Source organism: Cryptotermes secundus, unplaced genomic scaffold, assembly GCF_002891405.2.
Source record: "Cryptotermes secundus unplaced genomic scaffold, Csec_1.0 scaffold588, whole genome shotgun sequence".
Classification (NCBI taxonomy): Eukaryota; Metazoa; Arthropoda; class Insecta; order Blattodea; family Kalotermitidae; genus Cryptotermes; species Cryptotermes secundus.
Genome location: NW_019737990.1, coordinates 483897 through 493658, shown reverse-complemented (window position 1 = coordinate 493658; position 9762 = coordinate 483897).

Genomic DNA, 9762 nt, shown 5'->3' with positions numbered 1-9762 from the left:
TGTAACTTTAACATAATTACAGTAAATTAAGTTTTCTTTCATAGAAAGGGTATTGTACAATCCTCACTAATCCTTTCTGCAGAATTAAATAAACCCTAATTCAGTCCATGTATGTATGAGTAAATTAAACATCAGCCAACCACATGAAGTTCCTATATGAGCACTATAATAATCAGGTTTTCTTTTTTGAAATCATATATTCAGTTGTATACAAAATTCTGTGAATCCCAAACACACTTCAGGTCATAAAGCTATCAATAAATACAAAATAAATGTATTATATTGCACATTTATTTACATGATAACAATGGAAACAAAAATAACAACAGTCAACTACCAAATATATGTTACAGTAATATATAATCTGCTCTACATACACACAGTAAGATACAAAGTATGTCTGCTGGCTGCAGTCAAGTCAGAAGAGGTGGCTGCATAGTAGCATATAATTAATTAGGTGTTAAGTTGCATAGCAACATATCCTGACCAATTCTTTCTGCTTGTCTCCAGCCTTCCTGCAGGGACCTGGCTAGTGACATCCTTCTTGTACCAGATTCAGTTTGCTGTCCTGAGAACATCACCATAATCCAAACATTTGAAGCATGTTCCTTTCTTGTTAGCTTATTTTCCTAAGGAAAAAAGTAAGCTTGTAAGATCATCACACTATGCCATCTTTTGAAGCAGCTGAGTCATTTTCATGAAACTTGGTGTAAATGTTATGCCATCTGAGGCCACAAGAGTGCTGTATTTTTTAATTTTCTACAGACAATTGTAACAACATGGTGGACACGAGGATTTATTTATTTAATTATGCTCCCGGTAGCTAAGGCTATAAGTACTGAATGATATGGTTAATGAACTGGAAAAGAGGAAGGAAGTGGTCACAGCCTGTATCACAGTACTATCTCAAAATTAAACTGGAGGGGTTCAGGAAAACCACAAGAAACCTCAAGTCACCATAACCAGTGCCCCAGCATGTCTTGAACACAAGCCTGCAGTGTTATCTCATGAGTCAACATGCTTGGTCACATGAACTAGGAGCGAACAGCAATAAGAAAATATGCAACTCTGATAAAAGATAACTTTATGTAGAATGAAAAGTGATGACATGACAGACATGCAAACATTTTTTTTAGCTTTTGGTTTGATGGCAATGACAAATGAACCACTGGATCTTGGGATGTGAAACTTAGTATTGAGATGACCACACACATATCTATACACTGTGTATAAATCGTTTTTATCCGCAACAGCAGCATGTGTGAAGATTGAGTTAATATCATACATTTCAGAGCAAGCCCTTGCCTCTGTCATCTGTGTCTGATGTCATCCTCTGATGATAGAGGCACAGTCAGACTCTGAAACACTGGCTACTGTGTCTCTACACAGCTGACTGCTTGAGAAGATTCTGCTGCATTTTGTCACTGTGAAAGCTTCAAATGTGATATAGATTGGAGTGTGTTGCAATGACTTGTGGGAAGAAGGAGCCAGACAGCCAGAGTCTGACAGGTTTACAGTCCCCTGCTGGTGATCCTCTGATCCCTTATTAAAGAGCATCACAGTGGGAACAGTAAGAATCACCAATGGTATGATATATGGTAAGACACTTAGCTAAAAATTACATAATATATTTCTGAGTATTCTACCACTCTGTAGCTTGCCATATAATGTCATGTTGGATGCTTAGTATCATTTTCTCATTCAGTTTCATACAAAGAATTTAAATTTGATGCCAAATTCATTAGCAGCACTTTTACTTTGATTCATATTTCATGATATTACAATTTTAGTTTGTAAAAGAGATAGAATAAATAGATGTCTTGCTTAAACAACACAGCACATAAATGTATCCAAGATCTCTTGGCAAATTGATTGATTTTTAAAGCTTCAAAAGTTCGTTTGTGGAACACATAGTGGACCAGTACACTACAGAGTTCACATATTTTACATATAACAAGAATGGCTCAGTCATGGAACTTGCATTGCCATAGTTGGACATGAAAACTTTACTTATTTGACCATATGAATGAAAACATAATTATTTCATTTCAGATTTGTTATTCTCTTGGCAATAACTATGGAGAGTACTATCATCATGGATGTGACACCATGTAGTCTGGTAAAAGTTTACCAATATTTCAGAACACTGTTTCCATCTTACGGGCACAGAGTATAATGAGCAAGCAAGGAAGCAGCAAGCAGAACTGCCCTGAAGATGGAAGGACTATATTTTTCCTAAATGTCAGTACAATCCACCAGACTACATGGCATCACATCCCAGAATACAGTATCGTTCATAATTATTTTATTCTGACCTTTCAGAGCAGAATTATTGCTATATGTATGACCTGATTTCACATGAAAGAATTCTGAATTCTGCCCACAGAGTGTATCCATGTGTTTTTCATAATTCTCATGAAAAACAGGAACTACTTCCCATGCAATGTGCTCTCTGTGAGGTAGGAAATGAGCTTTAAATATTATTTGGATGAATTTCTGATCTCAGAAGATTAAAAAATAAATCTCATGACCATACATTTCTGTCCTGCAATAAATTTGCAACCAATATGACATGTAGCAGACAGCCTCTAAACTAGCAGCCGTTCAGTGTAAGCTGCTATGGATGGACAGGTTGGGCTTCTATGGCACAAGGGCAGATGGCTTAGGTAGGGCACACAGTGACTGTGATGGCTTGTTCATATTTGAATACAATCTAATGAATCAATTTCAGATAAAATGACTGATTTTATGGTAGGTAAAAATGAGACTGATGCCTGCTGTAACACTCAACTTGGTAATCTCTTGCTTTCTTTCTTATGGGTTACTTTACTAATACAACACTGTCATTATTTAGACCATACAGTGCCAAATGGTAGTGCAACTGATGAATTGAAAAGGACTTGGTAAGAAGCAGTCATGGCCTAATTGAGGAAATATCTCATCATTTACCTGGAGGGACTGAGAAAACTCATGAGAAACCTGAGTCAGGATAATTGGCGTCCCAGCGAGATTTTAAGCTGACAATCTCCCAAGAGTCCACAGCATTATGAATCCACTCACTGCTTTCAACTTAAATACACAAATGTTAAGTTATTAAATATATATTACATAATACTATATATAATAGCACTTGTAGTAACAAGCATTTCCCAGCATCTGCTTTATAATCAGATGTACTGAACATAATCACATGCCATATTTATCAAAATTAGGCTTTGGACTTTCTTGTGACTGAGGGATCAGAGTACAGAATAACGTGAGGTTCTCACAGCATGACTATAAAAACTATGTTCTCCTTGGAGGTTATGTCACATAGTCTGGTAAACAGTTACTAACATTTTGGAGGAGTCTGATGCCTTCATCTTCTGACATATGGACGGAGGACCAGAACTAGGGCTGTCATTGGATAAAAAGGAGATTGTGGCACTAAGAAATGATGATGGTGATTCTACCCTATATCACTTTTCTTCACCATCCAATTACTCTTCTTCTATGCTAAAGACAGAGCCAGCAACCTCCTCTGAAAGGTTTGTAACGATCTACCAGATTAAATTGTGTCACATCCCCAGAAGACAATAATCTTCATTATACAAGTAACTATTTATTATGTTAGTGAAGAGTGTAATCTGCAGCATTTGACTGCAAAATGTAAAATTAACATGAAGTAAGAACACAGTGGACTCCATTGCAGCTGTGAAATCACAAGATGCAGTACATGACTGCACATTCATGATACAATAAAGAAGTGGAGACCATTTTCAGCTTACATCACCAAGTTAAAGGAAGCATCTAGCTATATGATTTATGTATACAGCAAATACTGGCAAATAATCTCCTAAGTAAAATTATTTTCCAATGGCAGCTTTACAATAAATACCTCATGAGAGATTTGAGATTCTCATGGCAGTGACTATGAAGAGTAGTGTCTTTTTTGATGAGACACCGTGTAAAGTTGTCCCTCTGCTTAACTAATTAAACACTATGCCAGGAAGGCACATGGGAAAGTGGATGTATAGAGCCACATTTTCTTGACCTTGGCACTAGGGGGAGCCAGGATAGTAACTGGCTACAGGCTGGATGACCAAGGGGTCGGTGTTCAAGTCCCAGTATGGCCAAGAATTTTCTCCTTTCCACATCATCCAGACCAGCTCCGGGGCCAACCCAGCCTCCTAACCAATGGGTACTGGTGGCTCTTTCCCTGGGGGGTAAAATGGCACGGGTATGAATATGACCACTCACCTTCAGCTAGTGCTGAGGTTAAGAAAATGTGGATCTATACATGCATTCCTGCATGTCTTCATGGCATAGTGCTTAATTAGTGAAGCACAGGGACACCCTTACCTGTGACACTATGTAGCCCATAGAAAGTTACCAATGTTTTGGAGGAATGTACTTCCTCCATCTTTAGGGTCAAAGAGTAAGCTGAGCAAACAAATAAGCACTGTTACTCTCCAAACCTACCTATATCTCCTATTGGTCATTTGTGCCACTATTTCTCCTGCCTTTTCCTATCATTCTGCTCAGACAAAGTACCTATTTAATGGCCTCTGTTCCTCCACTCCTCTCCTTGCTCCTGTTGGTTTGCTGTAGGCTTCTACCCAGCCTATATCTGCATCATGTCCCCCCCACCCCACTCTCCTTACTATGCTTGCTTGTTTAGCTTACCCATTAAAGCTGAAGATGGTGGCAATACTGGCCTCCAAAATGTCAGTAAATTCTACCAGACTATATGATGTCACATCCCAGAAGACAGTACTTTCCAACTTTCAGAACCACTTTTATTAATCTATTCACACAACCTTGGCACAGGGCAGAGATTAATTTTGATAACTTTCTTCTTAGAATCTGGAGCAGGATTGAAAACAGGGTGAAACAAAATACCGGTCAAAGTGAGATATGCATTGCAACCTTCTCAATATTAAAATGACCATGTGAAAACCTGGGTATGCCTCCAAAGCACAATACTTTCAGTTCAGGAACATAATGAAATACTGAGCAACATACATTCATTCAAAAATGTCTTACATTGTTTTCCCTCTTGGAAAGTGATATTTAGTGACCTTATCATATTTTCTGGAACACCAGTTTTAATTCAATGTTGCGACAAATGAAAATGCAGAATAAATGTTGCGATCATTAAAGAATGTCATGACAGTTTATATTTTATGATTGTGTTTAGAACTGAAAGTAAAATTCCTAAGGGGCCATACCTGCCATGTTAACTCAGTTAACTACACAATTCTATAATTTCTGCAGCACAGGGCAGTGTGAATTAAAATAAATTTTTAATAAAATATACAAATACATTTTCCGATATTTCAAAACTTTTTTTACAAAATTCCAAAAACTCAATGTCTTGATCATCCTTACCACATACCCAATAAGGCTTTCTCCACAGAGCAAAGCCGCAAAAAACATTTCTCTTTCAGCTCCTGAACACAAAATTATCTCAGGCAGAACATTGGAGAATAGAGAAATGGAGAAGAGAAAGATGGGAGAAGCCACGGGCTAGACACAAACAGTACAAAACCATATTATATTTATTTATTTAGGGTTTACTTAACAACAATGCCAGAAGCACTGTCTGTACAACATCAGATGGTAGGATGGTAAGAAAATAATGAAGTAGGATGTGGAAGCAGGCAGTCATAGCCTCATTTGAGGTACTGTCCTTGGATTTAACTGGCATGACAAAGGAAACCATACAAAACCTCAGTCAAGACATGTGGTCTCTGGGCTTAGATTTTAATCTGGGGCCTCACAAAGTAGGGGTGCTAATCCACGTGGCCATGATATTCAGTGGAATGGTTGATAAAAATGAATCATGGCCGCATAACTTTTTTTAAAATATTTCTGTGTATGAACCTTTTTCTGGACATATTTTAACAACACAGATACAAAATTTAAATTTGAAGTAAGGTGTTGCAGAAAGTAATGGTGGGTCAAACTGTTGTTCATACAAAATTTTAAAACATTCATGCATAATATTTTTAAGTAAATTATGGAACATTTTAAATTCAGCTATTCAAAATTTAATCTCTGCTTCTATATATATTTTTTTGAGTCACTGTATCATAAAATTGTCATCATGCTGTAGTATATTACACAACTCCTAAAGTCACTGCTCGAAAGCACGCTAATCAAATCTACACAAACATAAAATATTTGATTCAATTATCACTCTACATTTGAAATTCCTTTCCTATATAATTTACAATGTGGTTTTGCCAGTGCTGTCATTTATTTAATCTCAGTCTTTGATTAACCTTCTCTAACCTAATTAGCAACTATAAGATTTGACTCTCATAAAATAAAAATGATATATGTATAGTAGTAACCAGAAAATTAATACATATGTTTGTGTCAGTGCTTTCATGATATTGGATCTTCCAACAAAAAACTATACACGAGTCGGGGAAAGAATGAACATAGCTGGTTCAAGTTCAAGTTCATAGAGTTCAAGTTGGCTTCCTGCTCCCCCACCCTAGCTACACTGTACATTTATCCTCTGTCAACATTAGCAACAAACGAAAAGAGAAAAGAGAGGGATGAACAGGAAGTGACAACTGGTAAGGGGAGTTATCTGTTAGGGAGACAAGTAGACAAGGATATATGTATGTTCATTCTGTCCCTAGCCTCACCTTAGTTTGTTATTACGTTATCAGACCAAAGATATTAACACAATAGTTTAGCACCATGCAATTCATCACTAGCAGAGACTGAAGATATCATGAAAACCCTGATCAGTTTGATCATTTGTCAATGGGAAATCCAAACACATACCCACCGAATATGAAGATAGAATCCAAAACCTGGTCAGAATTATTCTGAAATGTCACTGGCTTCTGTCTTGTTAATTATTCCAAGATTAATTATGTATAAATTATCATCTTACAAATTTGTATATATATACTCGTAAAAACCTTTCACTTTCACTCTACACAAGTTACAATATATATTTTAATTTATCATGTCCTTTATCTTTGATTCAGCAGCAGATTTATAAACATAAAGATTAGATCTTCACCTTTAATAAATGCTAGAAAATACAACTGAATACTCATCTTTCAAACTCAAAATATATTATGATTGTCAGGTAACATATTACATAATAATAACAATTATCATCATTTAACTGAAGAGCTGGAAGAATAAAGTTAAATATGTACAGAAACAAATGTTCATTTTAGCAACAAAGAAAATAATACAATGGGAAATGAGCGAACTTTGTGAAATTGTGTCAAATTAGGTCATCTTTCACATATCCTGAGTTCAAATAACTATAACTGTGTTCTAATGAATATGAATATTACTGAAGTTTTAATTTAAATTTTACAAAATAATATTATACAAGTCAAATCATGCTATTTTTTTAGCATAAATTAGGCGAAAATACTGTACATATTTCATTATATGCATGTTTTCTTATCTATAATTAGGGAATTAAAAGATATGTGAGTAGCTGTAGTACTGCATACTGACACCTAAATTTAACACAGGAGACTAAAAATGTGATCACTGAATATTATGTACCTCATGTAAGAGCCAATCGAAACAGCATTTTACTTCCTAACTTATAAATTTAATATAAGATTTGAGGTTTTCATAGCGGTGACTATGAAGAAGTCTGTCTTCTGGGATGTGGCGCCATGTAGATCTTGTGTGACCCAACATTTTGGAGGAATCTACATGGTGCCACATCCCAGAAGACAGCATTCTTCTTATAAATTCAACAATAAAAAAATCAAGTAAAATAGAAAGAAACTTTCTTGAGTATTACAGTGATGAATAACTTAACAATACTGGTCTTTGGTTATTTTTTTAAATATTAATATGTAGTACAATCAACTAGTTATGAACTTGATAACTCAGTCATTTTACTATCTAGGTTACAGGTCAGACAATATGATAATCAGGGTTCAATTCCCAGTGGGGACGGACAGTTTTGTTTTCACCACCGCATCAGATCAGCTCTGGTGCCCTCCCAGCCTCCTATTCAATAGGTTCCTAAGGGGCAGAGCAGTTAGAGTGTGATGCTAACCACTCACCTCCATCTAGTGCCAAAGTCTAAGAAAGACAGGATATATCTTCACAAGATGGCTATGGCTCATAGAGGGCTGTAGTGACAGCAGCTTGCATTTACTATCAACTAATTAATGACAGTGACACTTTTAACAAAAACTGCATACTCTCATGCACAATCATGTTTTGCAGGTGGAGTTGAAGCTGGTTTATTTGACCAAGAAGAAGGCAGACCTTGAAGACCAGTTATAACAAGAATGCCACACCAAGAGCCAGAATCAGAGAACTCTTTTTGAAGGCAAGAGTGACTTAAAGGGCAAATATGGGTACTTAAGGTCATGTCTAATGGGTATGGAAAAAGAAACTACAACACACAAGACCAAAAGGTAAAATTGAGGCACTACTACGATATTTTGATGAACTTTATGCTTATTGCGTGTCAACTCATGCAGGACACACAAATATCACATGCAGTTCCTGCAACGATGCTTGACAACCTAGTAAAGGCAAGTGATTGGAACTCTGATACTGATAGAAAAGGTGGCAGAACAGATATCTTGTCTGAGTTGTCAGAAGAAGAGCTGTGGTACATGGGTTTTCATATCCCAGCAACCAAAACATTACTTATGGACACACAGATTCAGAGATACAAAGAATCTAAAGATAAAGGCAAGAGACTCTCAAAACTGATGAATGAGTTTTATGGCATGAAGAATGGCTCACAAGGGAAAAGAAATATGGCACTTGACCTAGTTCTGAAAACAAATGGCAATGAATTAAATCAAAATCAATTGTCTCAGATGAGGCATGATATGAGTTGTGGGATAAAAGGAAATTCAAAAATCTAACACAACCTCAAGTTAACATGAAAGGGCTAATCAGTGAGCTTAAGAGGAAGGAAAATACATATTCAGGGTAAGTTTATGGACCCTGGTCTGATATGGAAAACTCAAAGAACCTACTTCTAATCTTTGTATATACTCATATTTACACATAATGCACCCTCAAGCATAGTACTGTTCAACGTGGACACGATCTATGCAACACAACACATTCCATAGCATTACAAGGACATAATTTTTTAATACTAAAATTTTAACGTGCAACATTATTTAATGAACATTAATTTTAACTTTATGGCATATATACAAGTGTACTATATGACTGTTATACATTGCATCAATATGGATCCATATTAGGCATTTAGGTAACTACAGACATATCTGTAGAATTACCAGTGATGGTCCTGTGAGGATTGAAACATGTAGTAGCCACGTAAATGAACCAACAGTTAAGAGTTCCCTTGGTTTACTTCATTAAATATGTATTGTTGTGTTGATGGCCAAATCTTTCCTCTTTCAAATATAAATCACTCCGTCCAATGTGACCTGTAAGTTTTTTACTACATGAAAACTTACCACCCTTACATGTTTCGGTCTCTGTGGACCATAAACTCTTACTCTTAAGCTCTTAAAAACTTTACATTCCCAGGAAACTGCTGTGTTTGTGAAATGTTCTATTTTGTGTACTACACATTGTAGCATATAAGTGTACGTACTTTACATCTAAACAACTTATGAGATGGTGGTTTCCTATTTGTAGTGATGTTTGCCCTCTGAAGATGGTCCAGAGAGACCGAAACATGTAAGGGTGTTAAGTTTTCATGTAGTAAAAAACTTACAGGTCACATTGGACGGAGTGATTTATATTTGTAATTGTTAGTGTGACGGACCAGAATGA